We start from the raw sequence: 14,915 nt of genomic DNA on the forward strand, positions 1-14,915 counted from the left end.
CTAAATTGTGGTCAGAGTCTGCATCCGCTCCCGGGAAGCTGTGCGAATTTATCACACTGCTCCTAAAACTGTGTCTAACCAGGATATAATTTAGCTGATACCTTTCTGAGTCACCTGGCATTTTCCATGAATACCTGTGCCTTTTGTGGTGTCCAAACCAAGTGTTTGCGGTAATATATATTTACAATAGGTCCAGGGGAATACAACAAGATGGGTATGGTTGATGAACTTCTGAAACGCCTCATTCCTCGTCATTGTCTGTCCATCCGAGATCCTCCAAAGAATCTGGGATTTGGGAGTTCAGGCCCAAGAGCAATGGAAATGGTGCCAAAATGCTCCAGGGACCTGCCAGGACCAAGCGACTATGATCCCGTGGTGAGTGTTTATACTGATCTTACACTCTTTTATACTATTGTGCTCATCAAACCTTTTAAGTCAATGCAAGGGTGCCAAGCTAGGATCATTGGAATACCAGTCTTTATTATGTGTTCCTCAGGAAACATGTTGTCTTTATATAGTGGCTGTAAACATCAACTACTATAAATGAAACATCCGAAGTTAATCATGTTTTTCAGTGATAAGTTTTGAGTTACTAATGCTTGATTTATTGTGGCAGTGATTTAGTGAGGGAAGTTTGAATTTAATGCCACCGGTAAGCAGCAGTAACCTCCTGTTCTTAAATTGCCCTTGTAGTCTGACGTGGCAATACGTATGGTGTGTGGGGTTCTGGTGTTCCCTACATGTCAAAGTGAACTTAAGGACCTTATGCTTTTTCAAAATCCTTAGCTTTGCTTTATCTGTCTGCACCTGTGTATAGCAGTTAACTCCACACCAGGTTTTTTTTCTAATTCTTGGGATTTTTCTTATCAGCAGAAGTAGTAAATTTCTTAATCATTGATTTCATCCAAGCTTCATACAAAATTGCTCAAGGACGTGGCACTAGGAGTCAGATTCTCAAAGTTACCAGCACTTCTACTATGTTTTTATGTGCTTACAATTTATTAATCATGTTTTTAATTATTATTATGTTTCTAACATAACTAAGTATGTATCATTTTCAGTGCATTTGGCTTTTTTAAATAGTAATAATGTGAATGGATGAACTTCACTCACTGTTGCATTAAAATTATATTTTTTTATTTTATCAAAATGAGATATTCCAGTCCACTTCAAATAATTGATTTTACTTATTTCAAACATACTAAGTAGCATGTAACATATTTTATTCGTCAATTGGGGGCATAAAAAATTATGAAATGAATAATTACATTACTGGTGAATGATACCTTTAAACATTTTATGCATGGTAATTTTACTGCACATATTCATTACCCTGCTGGCTACTTTTGCACATTATGCATGATTAACCTTCTTCCCAACTCCAGTGCTTTTCTTAGCTCCCTTCTTCCACTGTACATTCAATGTTTATACTTTCACCATATACTTTATCATACATGTTTATACTTTCACTCTCTTTGATAAGATATTATTGAAGAGTAGTTTTCCAGTAATTTGTCACTGTGAACAGCTTTTATGCAGCCAAGGTTGGTGATTGTCAAATGTGTCGTTTGAGTAACCTATTTATGCCAACATAGCTCTCAGTGCAGTGCTTCACCAATTTTATCAAACCAAAACTTGTCTCATAAACCATTCAAATTTTGAGTAGCTTCAGGCATGATGTGGTGGAAGTTGAACATAATGAATAACTGATCGTAGCACTTTTCAACTTGATATTTTCTTATTAATATATTAATATTTTCTATTAAGTGGTATAGTGCTACGATCAGTTATTCGTTCAAATTTTATGTACAGTTCTAAATGTTGGTAGGCATATGCTAAATACTTGAGTTGTGAATATCCATATCTCAGGAATGTATAATTATACTTGGCACATGAAAGTTTCCTTGAAAATACTCTATTAAAATTACTGAGGTACTGCCTAAATTTGCGGCAAACCATCAGAACATTTTTCTTCTGCAGATAGTGTCTTGATTATAAAGCTTAAAGAGAAAACAATTTCCTGTATGCATACAATTTGATAAATGGACGGGATCAGAAATTAGATCCTCAAAACAGTGTTTATGTTGAAACATCATTTATTTGATACTGCAATGCTGAAGCATGACAATACAACATTGACAATGTAATTCAATAGAATGAACAAGATTTTCAAGCTGAGGAAAAGATAAAACAGAATATAATAACCAGAGTCAGTCGGTTCATATATTTCAAGAAGGCAGTGAGTTATACGCAATGACCTAAATGGCAAGGATGCACAACACACACAGAGACACTTAATTGTGGTCAGAATGGACAACCCTTTGCTGGAACTAAATTCACGGTGAAGTTTTCTGGAAACCATGTTAGGGAATTATCAAATGAAAATGAATCCAAATACCATGCCTGATTATCGCCAACTCTTGCTACAACCCCTTGTGTTCAAGCATTTTAATGGAAACAAATTACTCTTTTTATTTTAAAAACTGTTTAATATTTGCCAGAAAAGTATGTAAAATGTGAGAGGTTTTTTTTTTATGAATTACTGACAGAAATGGCAGGGTAATGAATTTATAAAAATTGCCGGCAGGCAAATAGGAATACTTATGTAAACAAAAGTGGAAAATTCGAAAAATTAGAATAACATCAAAATTAGTTTTTGCGAGTTTAAAAAAAGTGCACTGCCCGGGAATCGAACCCGGGTCGCAAGAATGGGAATCTTGCATGATACCACTACACCAGCAGTGCCGCAGGGCCAATGGAAAGCTTAATTAATATATCAATATTACTTTTTAAAAGCATTCTTGCCGGCACTATTCATCGCAAGATAATTTTTTACGAAGTTAAGTAAAGATAGAGTATTTTTTTATCACCCCTATCTGCAATGACTTCGATTTTTTTAAGTCTCCAGTGGAAGTTAGTGCATTGTTATGTTACATGCAATACATATGTAATATTTCTGGAGAATTTCAAAGTCTTGTTTTATTTAAATTGTTCATCAACATTTACCTTCTAGACTAAATATTATACATGCTATACAATTGGGATGTAATTTCAAAATTATATTGATCAACTGGACGATAATCTAAGTAATTATGAAATGCTTTGGTGCTATATTTTTTATTTAAGTGCATTGTTTTGTGAAAGTCCAAAATATTTTTGATTTTATTTCGCAATTACATCAGTTCGTCGGTTTAAATTATAACACACAATAATCACATGCGTGTTTCATAATACTCTCTGTAACAACCATTATTTTATTGTTTTTTTTCTGGCCAAAATAAGGAAACTGTGTGCTCAAAAGTTTACACACATTTTTCTCTCAATGACATTAATTTATTTTATTTTTAACCAATTTTGTGAAATTGTTTCCGTTAATTTCCTACAGATGGCCACAGAAAGGAGCCAGTTGTTACTGCCACCTTCTGTCATTATTGATAACTATGTACTACACAATGGTAAATTTTTTGTACTAACTGGTGGCTCTGATTCTCTCTCCCTTCTCCTGACTCAAGGTAGATTGATTGTATGAGTATGTTTTCGGAAGAGTTTTGAAAACATAAACAAATAGAAACAGGTGCCCAATAAGTGTCAGTTTAGGAAATATAAAACTTTTTTTTTTTTTTTTAAATGACGCCAATTGAATATTAAACGGAATGAAGGCAGGACACAGGGGCTTGTTGTAGAGTACGATGTTGGGTTGTGTTTTATTAGGAGAAACAACATTTTTAACTGGTAGTAGTGTCCATCCAAAACCTACCTTAACCGATGGATTACCTAATAAGAAAAAAAAAAATATATATAATTAAGAATGAGTGGAATTAAAACCATTCCTAATTGTGTAAATATGCGTTTTGCTCACAAACCTCAGCATGTGACATTCGCAACAATTTTTATGCGAAACCCTTTATTAAGAAACATAACTCAGACGATTAGTCGTGCGAGCAGTTAATATGAAGGTTTCGAGCCTCTTGAAATGTTTCCCTGGGCATGGGATTACCTTTTCTCCAAATGGGTTTTCATTCAGTTTTCCTCTCATAAGTAATCATATGCTTGTCATGGTCTAATTTTACTAATTAGTGGCAGTAAGTTGGGAGGACAAATGGCAAGCTAGGAAATCAGATTCGGAGGAAGAACTTAAGAGGGAGTGGGATGTTCGGCCCCGCAGACCTAATTTCATTTTCTATCTGCAGGATTGTCTATTTCTCTGGCAGTTGTGTTGGAAATTTAAGAGAGTATTCTCAAAGAAAATGAATCATTCTATGTCATGCGCCATTATTTTTCACTGAAACCAAGTTTTGTCAAAATATCGACCATGGACATGAGCTCGTTGCGCGTTAACTAGTCCTCACTCCAAAGATTCCCTTCGCTCGAATCCCATCCTCGGTCGGATTCAAAGGCCATTCCGTTTACGTACCATCCAAATTTCCTGTGTATGGCGTGGGATAACTTCTTGTTTCAGCAGATTTGTCGATTTAATGAGTAAACAAATTAGAAATTGCGTTCAGGAGGACGCTATTTATATTGATTTTGCATAAAATCACCCACTCGCATATTCTCCCCCGATGTTCAAAGCATTCGAGGTTTTGAAATATCTCTGCTTCAAATATTTTTTTCACGAATATTGATGTGAATTCTTGTAATTTTACTTAAGTATTACGCAGCGCTGTTTACTTTGCTTGCTATTGGTTTTGATAATTTGCTCGGTCATTGGAAGATTCGTTATTCATTGTTCTATTCACGATTTTTTCCACGCCCATTTTTCGTGGCCATCTGCAACATGTCGTTTATAAATATGCCAAGAAAAAAATAAGATTAAGAAAAGTCTGATCTCTTTGCTGAGGCGACGTTCAGAATATCGAGAAACTCATTTGTAAAACGGTGTAGTGATAAACTTGGTGGCGTGGCCAGGGTATTGGAGGAGATGGGCTGGAAGTCACTCGCGGAGCGAGGGTTGAATTGCGGATCGGGTCTCTTGCATGTGTTAGAAGGATGTCTCTTTGCAACCCCTTAGCTGACTAGAAAACTTAACTTTGAAAATCTGCAAACCAAACTGACTTTATTAATTTGCCCGCCTACTTTCATTCCTACCTCCAATTCTTCCAATGCCTCTTTATTCATTTCCTCCATATTTGCTCGTATGTTGCGTAGCACATGTGACAATGGGCAACCCTGCCTTACACCTCTTCCTAACACTGCCCATCTAGACTCCCTGTTCCCCACTCGCACCAGAGGTGTCCGAGACATGTACAGGTTGCGGTTGCGTAATCATTTGCCCTACTGTCTATCCTTTTGTTGACGATCCTGAGATTAACTGTAGCTGCATGTAAGAGTAAAATTATCGTTCTGTAGCCCTCGCATGATGTAGCTGCCTTGGGATTGGAATTAGCTCATTCTATTGAGGACGGTGGATCTTTTCTTGTCCATGTGTATTTCGCTGAAATTTGGCAAATGTCTTCTCGAAGACCTTGAATGCATGTACATTCATGATAAAAAGGGAAATGACCTGATTCGTTTCTTCAGTAATTTAAGGATTATCGAAAATTTACCCATCGTAGGCTTATGGCGGTTGCGCTTATGTATCAATATTTTTCTGTAGTGTTTTGCCAAATGTTCATTATGATTTTGTTTTATAAAATATTTTATGCATAAGATATATTATCTTCTATGAATCACATTTTCACCTCGAATCGGTGCCCATTTCCGGCTTATATTTTTTGAATAAACGCCCTTAAAATTAAATTCTATGTTACTTTTAAATTTCAAACGGATCCGAATTTTCGAAGAATGCAAAATTTAAACGAATAATCTCTCATTTATCTACATTATGAATACAAACGATATTCCGTAGGTTTATATGTAGATGCTGACATTAATCAAGTTTCTCATGTCCCTGAGGTGTAAATATCAAATCAGCCAATTTAGCAGTAATCGTTTTCACAAAGATATCGCTCCAGTTACCTTAAAGACTTGCGCAGTTGTAAATCACATCTAACGAACTTCGGTTGTCCAGCGCGCGAAGGAATCTCTTTTCTGAACTCTTTTTTTAAGAGGGCTACATAGCAGTCCCTAAAATCCGTGATTTGAACCTTGATTCCCTCATACTAATTGCGGGCAAAATGCCACTTTCCCTCTGAGCCTGAGTAAACAAACTTATGCGAATATATTTCGGCAACATGATTCTCAGAGCTGAAATGAATTAATATTTTGTCGAAATGTGTGAATCTCTAACCTGATTATAAGTTGATAATGCTACGGGCTACAAATCGAGAGAAATTGAGCTAGCATAAATGACCGGAAATGATTCTTTCGAATACATCTACGTGCATAGATTTAAAGCTGTCGTCTCTCCGCGAAGGAGTGGGTGAAAATGTTTCGAGGAAAAGGCTTTGATAGATCATACAATCAATTGAGCATTACAGGCGTAGAGTTGATGAAGTATGAAGAGAAGCAGGCATTAGTTTGGGAATGTATTTTGTGGATTGTTGATGGATATAAGGAGAGATATAACGAAGGATATAAGCCGTAGCATTCGATTACCATGCAAAATAAACCCACAATACCGGAATATATATCAATAATGAATATTCCGGCGGAATTGAATGGGAGAATGCTCGCGTAGGAAGTCACTCTGGGGCGGTGAAGGTCTCCGGTGGTGTAGCGATGTAAAAAAAACAATGTGAAATCTTTGCAAAGATACTTAGGATTCGCTTTTTAGGCCACGTTTGAAGAAGAGTGACTCTGCTAGATGTTTTAATTCCAGTGCCGTAATTTGTAATATTATCACTTTCATTAAAGAAGGCATAGTTTGATTTCATTTATTTCGTATTGAACCCTTGATATTTTACAAATCGAGTCCATCGTTCGAGCAAAAGCTCAAGCCATACTTTTATTTTAAATTTGTGAATTAAAAGAAAAAGTTCCAACTCCTTCAGCCGCCGCCGCGTCCACATCGATCCTACACGATCTTCTTTGCATGCGGCCGAGTGAATGTTTCCTCCTTTCTGGCGAGCGAGAAGGGCGAATTCGGGGTCCATCAGACGGCGCTAATTGCAATTCCGACTGGCTGAGCATCGCCTCCAGTTTCGTTTGTGTCCCGCGCTCGTCTTTCGTGAACTGGCGGCATTTGTGGGTGGCTTCTTACTAGAAGGCATGAAGTTTCACGCATCGGAGAATTTTTTCTGCACGCTGAGGCGAAAGCAAATTCTCATGCCAAGGATGCATTTTGTCGAGGGAAAGATTTCAGATTGGAGGAAAATTCCTTAAAGTCATTAAGCGTACGAATAATTTAAAAAATTAGGATTTATTATAAGAGAACTTGGTAAATTTGATGAAAAGCTCTAAGAGAATGTTATCGGTCGCTGGTTAGGCCTCATTTACAATATGCTGCTAATATATAGGATCCTTATGAAGTTGGATTGATTGCCGAATCGGATCGCGTGCAGCGTCGAGAAGCTAGATTGGTAAATGTTGTTATCATAAACTTACTGGCTTATCCAAAATATTAGAGTAACTAGGCTGGGCTCACAGAGCAAAGGTCAAATTACAAGTTGAATCTCTTGCATAAATTGGAAGTAGGTCTCTTTAGCAGTGATGCTGTAAATGTATCATGACCCCCAATCGTACTACGATAGGAGAGATCATGCTCATAAAATTAGAGAGATTAAAAGTAGAAAAGATAGATTTAAGATATCATTTTTTCCACGAACGATAGGGGATCATAATAACATTGTTCGACTGTGGTAAGGTCATGTTCTGGTAAAATTATTCTGGTGTGTATTCACCCCCTGCCACACACCCTGGCGGTGGCTTGCAGGGTATATATAAATAAATATAAATAAAATAAATAAAACATATTTTCACCATCAAGTGAGTGTCGTTCACAAACAGACCTAGAGACGGCAAAGAGCGGTGAGAAATTTCCGGGGACAGTTGGGACTTGGTGTGCGTTTATTTTATGCTTGGTACCGGATCATTAGATAATTTATTATTGATCGTTATCAAATGTTTAGAGTAGAACACTCGGCGCCTTGCTTGAAGGCGCTTTCAGTTTCTGCGGAGCTTTGTGACAGCCCATGTGGTTTTTCAAAACTTCATGGGAGGAAATCAAAGAATTGATTGATCCGAGGGAATATTTATTGAGAACAGTAAATGTCGGTGTCAAAATGCTTATTTTCCATTTCGTGGAGAGTATGGCCTTTTCAAAAAGGTTTATACGCTTACACTTTGTACGTTACTCAGAGTTACATATTAGGGATTAAAGATGAGTATCCTGCAAACAAATTTACGTAGGTGGCATAGAGACGAAATGAGGCAGAGAGCTGGACTAAGGAGTGAACGTCTGGATATTGGAGTCCGTCTTGTGAGGATGGAGGGAATGAGGAGAGGGGCCAGGGCATTCAAATAAGAAAGAGAAAAAGAGAAGATATAAGAAGATATATCAGTGGTACGGATAATCCAAAGGCGAGCTCTCCAATGGTGTGGCCATAGCCGAAGAATGGACGGGGAAAGATGGCCAGGAACTCTGTTCTGATGGTCACCACCAGGAAGAAGGAAATGCGGACGGTCTAGGGAAATATGGAGAGCAGAAATAGTCTAAATGATGTAAGATTGAGGTTTAGAAGGGGAAAAATCTATTGACTGGAGAATGGAAACACAGGGTAACCACTGAAAAGTGGAGAGGCTCTTGAAAGTAAACATTAAAAGTAAATTAATTACGGAACTTTAATAATCCAAAGGCGAGCTCTCCAATGGTGTGGCCATAGCCGAAGAATGGACGGGGAAAGATGGCCAGGAACTCTGTTCTGATGGTCACCACCAGGAAGAAGGAAATGCGGACGGTCTAGGGAAATATGGAGAGCAGAAATAGTCTAAATGATGTAAGATTGAGGTTTAGAAGGGGAAAAATCTATTGACTGGAGAATGGAAACACAGGGTAACCACTGAAAAGTGGAGAGGCTCTTGAAAGTAAACATTAAAAGTAAATTAATTACGGAACTTTTAAATAGATGTGCAGCGTGTTCAGACGAAAGCAGCCGTCTCGGTTGAGTCATTCAGAACAAGAGCTCCCAATTCGGGTGTACACACATAATAACTGATATTGATAGTGCTTAATTACTGGAATTACTACGGCGTTTTGAGGAGTCTCTGTTTGAGCGCGGAGCAAAAGGAATCCCGTAAAAATAACTCGAGAATAACATCAACTTTTAATCTCAATTTCCTCCGTGGAATAACTGATGCACTCGCTGGTAAACTAATGCGGAAGAAAACCGTCCCAAGTTCTGCTCTCTCGATATAATGGAATATCATACCCATTGTTTTGGCGAGCAAAATTCAATTAACAGCGCCGCTTCGCTTTTGGGAATAAATTTTGGCGCGTAATAACTCTCACAGAGTCCACGGCAGTCGGGAATGGAAGCGCAGATGTATACAATTGATAATGCCGAGACACATTAAGGTAATTAAAAACTTGGCCGTATTTCACGCGAGCAGAAATCCTCTCCAAGGGATAAGTTCCATGCGATGCAGACGGACGGGGCCGGGATGAGGGTGCGTCGAAAAGAGAAAAATATTCCTGAATAATGCGGCTTATATCCTCCAAATTCCCGAAGACTGAGTGGTTTTTTTCGGCTGGAATCTCGGACTGGTCCTGATCCGGGAAAAAGGTGGAATGACTGTGATTTTTCGAACTATCAATAAACCTTATGATGTCGAAGCTATATCGCAGACTGTCTGGAGGATCACACAAGCATTTAATTGCAAAGGATACGTTACGAAGTCGTCCCTATCACTTCAAAACCACCTTTTGGTGAATTGAAATATTAGCTGATTTTATTAGCCAATACATCGATTTTAGCGCCCGATTATCTGCTAGAGTATCAGCGTGCTTAAAAAGTCGGCATGGAAATTAGATAGATATTAGACATTTTAGAACCCTGCAAGCCACCGCAAGGGTGTGTGGCAGAAGGTGAACACACACGATTAATTTTGACCCGAATATGACCCTACCGCGGTCGGACAAAGATTTTTTGATCCCTTATCGTTCATGGATGAAATGACATCTTATACTGCACTTCTGCACTTAATCTGTCTAACTTCGTTGACATGATCTCTCCTCCCGTGGTACGATATGAATAATAATACATTTTCAACATGAATGCTAAAGAGACCTCCTTCTGATTCATGCAAGAGCATCAATTTGTAATTTAATCTTCGCTCTGTGAGTGGTTCTCAGTCTAGCAGCTGTAATATTTTGGATACGCTACTAATTTTAGCATTACAACGTTTTCCAAGTCTGGCTCCTCTATTCTGCATGCTATCCAATCGGCAATCAATCCAACTTCGTGAGGATCCCATATCCTAGCATTCTAAATGAGGCCTAACCAGCGAAAGATAACATTTCTCTTTGACTGTTTCATCACATTTACCCATTTCCATTCTAATAAATCATAATTTTTTGTTAGCTCGTCCATATATACCCGCTATTTATTTCACCTAGTGGTACGGTGACGAAATTTGTTGTCTCCAGGGTAACTTAATGGAATTTGCTGAACATAAATGAAATGAAATTATTGACTTTGTAATTCCACGAACTATATTTAAAACACGACCCAGGTTTCGACGTTGGACTTCATCATGATCACGACCTGATGATGATGACGTTCAACGTCGAAACCTAAATCGTGTTTTTAAATAAAGTGTGTGGAATTACAAAGTCAATAATTTAATTTAATTTCAATATATAGTGACAATGCGCGGCAGTAACAGAGTGGTACCATTGGTATATTCCTCTGTTTCAGGCTTCACTCCGAGGAAGTATTTATTATCCATACTAAAAGACTTTGTACTTTTCCACAGTTTTTTATAATGATAATAATAAAATTCTGAGGAAAAGTACAAAGTCTTTTATTACGGATGGTATTATTGGGATAAAACATTCATAATTCTTTTAGTAATGGCCGTGTTCTCCTTAGGAGCAAATGAATTGCCAGTAACATTATACGCCCAGGGTCTGTGCCAAAAATAAGTACGCACACGAGTATAATATCGCCTTTCTCATCTCAAATGGCACTGCCCACACGGAGAGTGCCACGAAATCAGACGGTGAACGGAACGTTTTTTACGTGGTAGTCCTCGGAAGGCTGCAGAAGAGAATGCAACGCGTCAGCTGAAAGGGGATCTTAACCAACTGGAGGCTGCACCACGGCAACGCACCCTAGTCCCACACTGCCTTCATCGTGAAGTACCGAGTACCTTTGGCCAAGGACAAAGGGGGGCAACGCTGCCCCAGCCGCCCTAGAGACGCCTGAGCCGCCCTGATGTGGCGCCACCTGGCTTCTATTTACTCCCAAGAATAAAAAGGAGCTTAAAAGGCAACCATTTTGGAACACTGGACAACGTGAACGAGGTTGCCGTCGACGCCTTCCAGGAAGCGTACCGCGACAGGCAGAGGCGCCGGCATCGTTGTGTGTCGAGGCTCTCAAAGGTGCTTGTTTTGAAGAATTGGTGTTATTTGTGCTTCAACTTGCCATACATTTTTTCCCGGAGTAATTCAACTTATTTTGGGATAGATCCCTACATCCGAGAATAAGTAGGGTAAGAAACATAAGAAGGAATTCGCAATTTCACCCTCCCGCTATCATCCCCTCCCCTTCCTTTCATCGCTTGTAATACCCCGCCAAAGTGGCAAGGTATTCTTGCGTCAGGAGTCGCAAAAATCGAACAGGACGTTTCAAGGCGCCAATATTAGCGTCTTCCCCGTACGATGTCTGCATGATCCCTGAGGCGCAAGCATCTGTGCCCAGCGAAAACTTATGGCTCCCGTAGCGTTGATGTTTAGGCGTCCATGTTTACTTTCTCCATGCGTATATAGCATGCACCAAGTATTGTTTTCATGATGAAACTCAACTTTGGGCTTCCAGCGGATATATGGATGTTTTGAGTCATCCTGAACACATCTCGACCATTTTCCGAATAAGACCTGCCTTCGCATTAATAAGGAAAAGTTTTGTGAACACGATGATTCAGAAACTTCAACCCGAGTGGAGCAACTCTATGCGAACTTTTATATAAAACATTTTTACTTAGAGTGGATGGACTGTTTACATTTGGGCAAAGATTGGCCTGTGCCTACCGGCCTTTTTTCAGCGTGTGACCGTGGTGGAGTCACCAAAATAATGAAAAATAAGGAGAATTGGGAGTCTTGAGAACTATTTTTGCTAAAACTGATAATAATTTCTGGGATACGTCATTTAAATTTTCTAGTTAAGGCCTGATATAAATCAATCATTCGAGTGGAACACAAGTCTTTATGCGGATAAATAACTAAATTTTCTTATTCTGTTCACACCATATCCTATTTTGTGGTAAAGGTTGATGAGTTGTCGTTTATATGAAAATGTATAGTTTTTCGTCCCTCCGGAACGTAGTCACAATATGAACCCCATTTTGGACGATGGCTCATCGTTCTTAAAAGGGAGAATATCGAATTCATTCCACCGCCAAAGAAGAGACATTTTAAAACATCTGCGTATTTAGGAATCAAATGCTTGAGGAAATGTTTTTGAAACCATTCCTCCATTTTGTCTCGCCGAGGCACAAGGAAAAACTGTTAAAGGAGATGAGTAATGTAAGATGTCAATTGTCAAATGCTGTCCTTGTCTTTGGTCACTTAGGGAAAACCCTATGGGGAAAACAGAGGGCTGTCCACATATTTCCTTAAATATTTGGACATTTAGGTACACTCTAGCTAGACAAGGATGCAATCTGTTGCCAGCACTATTCACGGATGTTAAGGAAATGCAATAAAATAAGGACAAGAATAGGTATCAAAGGAGACCAGGTGAGTGGTGGGAAATTTAACACGCTCCGTTTCGCAGATGACGTCGTATTAGTCGTCGCAAAAACGCTTAGGACGAGACACCTAAAACGATAACACTCTTATGTAGTTGCAGGCAGACTAGGCAGGAAATTCCTCAGCTTCCAGCGTATTCTTCTGCGTCGGCCAATCGTGAAAGAGCTTTTGGCGTGGCCTTTGAAAAAACTGCTCCAAGTTGTTATCTTTGCGGATATGTTACCACTACAGAAAGTAGCGTTGGGAATACCAATCGATTCAAAGCCGATACCGCTTACTGATTTTCAAAAATCCGAAAATTGTTATCGCAAATCGAAATCGGCGATTAACATGATTCAGTTTTTCCAAGGCCTTCCAAATTGTTGAATCCCGAATAGCAGGACTTTATTTTTTTAAGACAAAATATTTTGTTTCTACCAAAGTCCTCCTCATCGGATAAATTTGAAATATAAGGAATGAGATATCAAAATACTTTTCAATTGTACTCATAGTTTTTTTGTATAATTTTATTCGCCATTATAATTTTACCTACTTGTAAAACGTTGTAATCATAAACTTAGTGTCATATCCAAAATATTAGAGGAGCTAGGCTGGGATTCACTGACCGAACGAAGGTTAAATTACAGATTAAATCTCTCGCAGAAATTGAAAGGACGTCTTTTTAGCAGTGATGTTGAAAATGTATTATTGCCCCCATCGTAGTACTACGGTAGGAGAGATCATTTAAGTAAAATTAGAGAGATTAAGAAAGTATTGACCCAGAGATGATAGAGTTCACCCAGGTACAAAGCACTATACGGCGTGCGAAATTCACACATCAGGGTAGGGGGGCCGGTCCCTTTCCCTGTGCCGGTTATGGTTTCCGAGAAAGATCTGTTATCCGTAAAATCACATAGCTTGGGTGGAGCTAGAGGTGTCCAGAGTGCCTTCCCCGGGACTCGAGCCCGGAACTCTCCGGTCATTATTCCAACGCTCTACCCCCTGACTACTACGACCCACACACACACGTACACACACACACACACACACACAAACACACACACATATATATATATATGTATATTTTTTTATTATTATTCTTATGTAATCTACCGGTTAATGTAGGCTTTGGATGGACGCAGCTCCTAAATAATTATTTTGTGACTCCTAGCAAAACACAACATCCAGCATCCTACTCTACATCAGGTCCCTCTTCACCTCTGAGTACTTTCTTCCTCCCTTCATCCCGTCCAACATCCCTATCCTGTTCCTTCCCTTTCCTCTTTTCCCCAAAATTCTCCCCTCTATCACAGTCTTCAACATCCCACGGCCGGTCAATACCCCCTACGAACGAGGACGAACACAAGACGTGGGGAATGCGGAATCAGGCAAATCACAAGTGAAAAAATATTTCCTAGACCGGGATTGAACTCCGGATCTTTCCACTTGCCGGGCGGAGGCTCTTAACCACTTGAACTATCCAGGAAACGTAATTTACACTGAGATCTGTGATGCTTTATGCAACCAAGTGCCCCGATTCTTTGGCCAAGAGATGGCGTTAGGGGGCTGTTTCACCCACCAAAGGAGAAATAGACAACCCACAAGAGGAAAGGATTTTGTTTAGCAATCATACAACATCGTAAAGGATAAGAACTGTGCGTTTCGTGGCAAGCACAGTCAGAAGAAGAGACGAGCCAATTGGTCTAATACACATTCAAACACGAAATCCCGCCAAACGGCGAACAAGTTCTAATACACATAGAAATAGATGTGAGGAAAAGGGATAGTATCACATATTAAGGAAACACACAGTAGAGGTGGGGAAGGCGGAATCAGGCAAATCACAAGTTTAAAAAGATTTCCTAGACCGGGACTTGAACTCCTATCTAAACTACTATCCTTTCCTCTTGTGTGTTGTTTATATATATAAACACAGATGTAGATTTTTAAAACATAGAAACACAAAGAAAGGACACTTACATATGTAGTTTTGACGTTTCGACGGATCGATTTTCGTCATCAGAATCAGGTCGAAAAGCTTGAAAAAAGATTTTAAAAGTAAGGTTTAGGATCTTAAAAATGATTT

The 14,915-nt window shown here is 39.0% G+C and overlaps 1 non-coding gene across 1 annotated transcript; it reads right to left on the reverse strand.

The window, feature by feature from the left end:
- Positions 1 to 2,674: 2,674 nt before the first annotated feature.
- On the reverse strand, positions 2,675 to 2,745 carry TRNAG-CCC (transfer RNA glycine (anticodon CCC)). The gene has a single exon. It is a non-coding gene; the product is annotated as a tRNA-Gly (tRNA).
- Between the last annotated feature and the right edge of the window lie 12,170 nt (positions 2,746 to 14,915).

This window comes from Hetaerina americana, unplaced genomic scaffold (genome assembly GCF_022747635.1).
Source record: "Hetaerina americana unplaced genomic scaffold, ioHetAmer1.1.p SCAF_22, whole genome shotgun sequence".
NCBI lineage: Eukaryota > Metazoa > Arthropoda > Insecta > Odonata > Calopterygidae > Hetaerina > Hetaerina americana.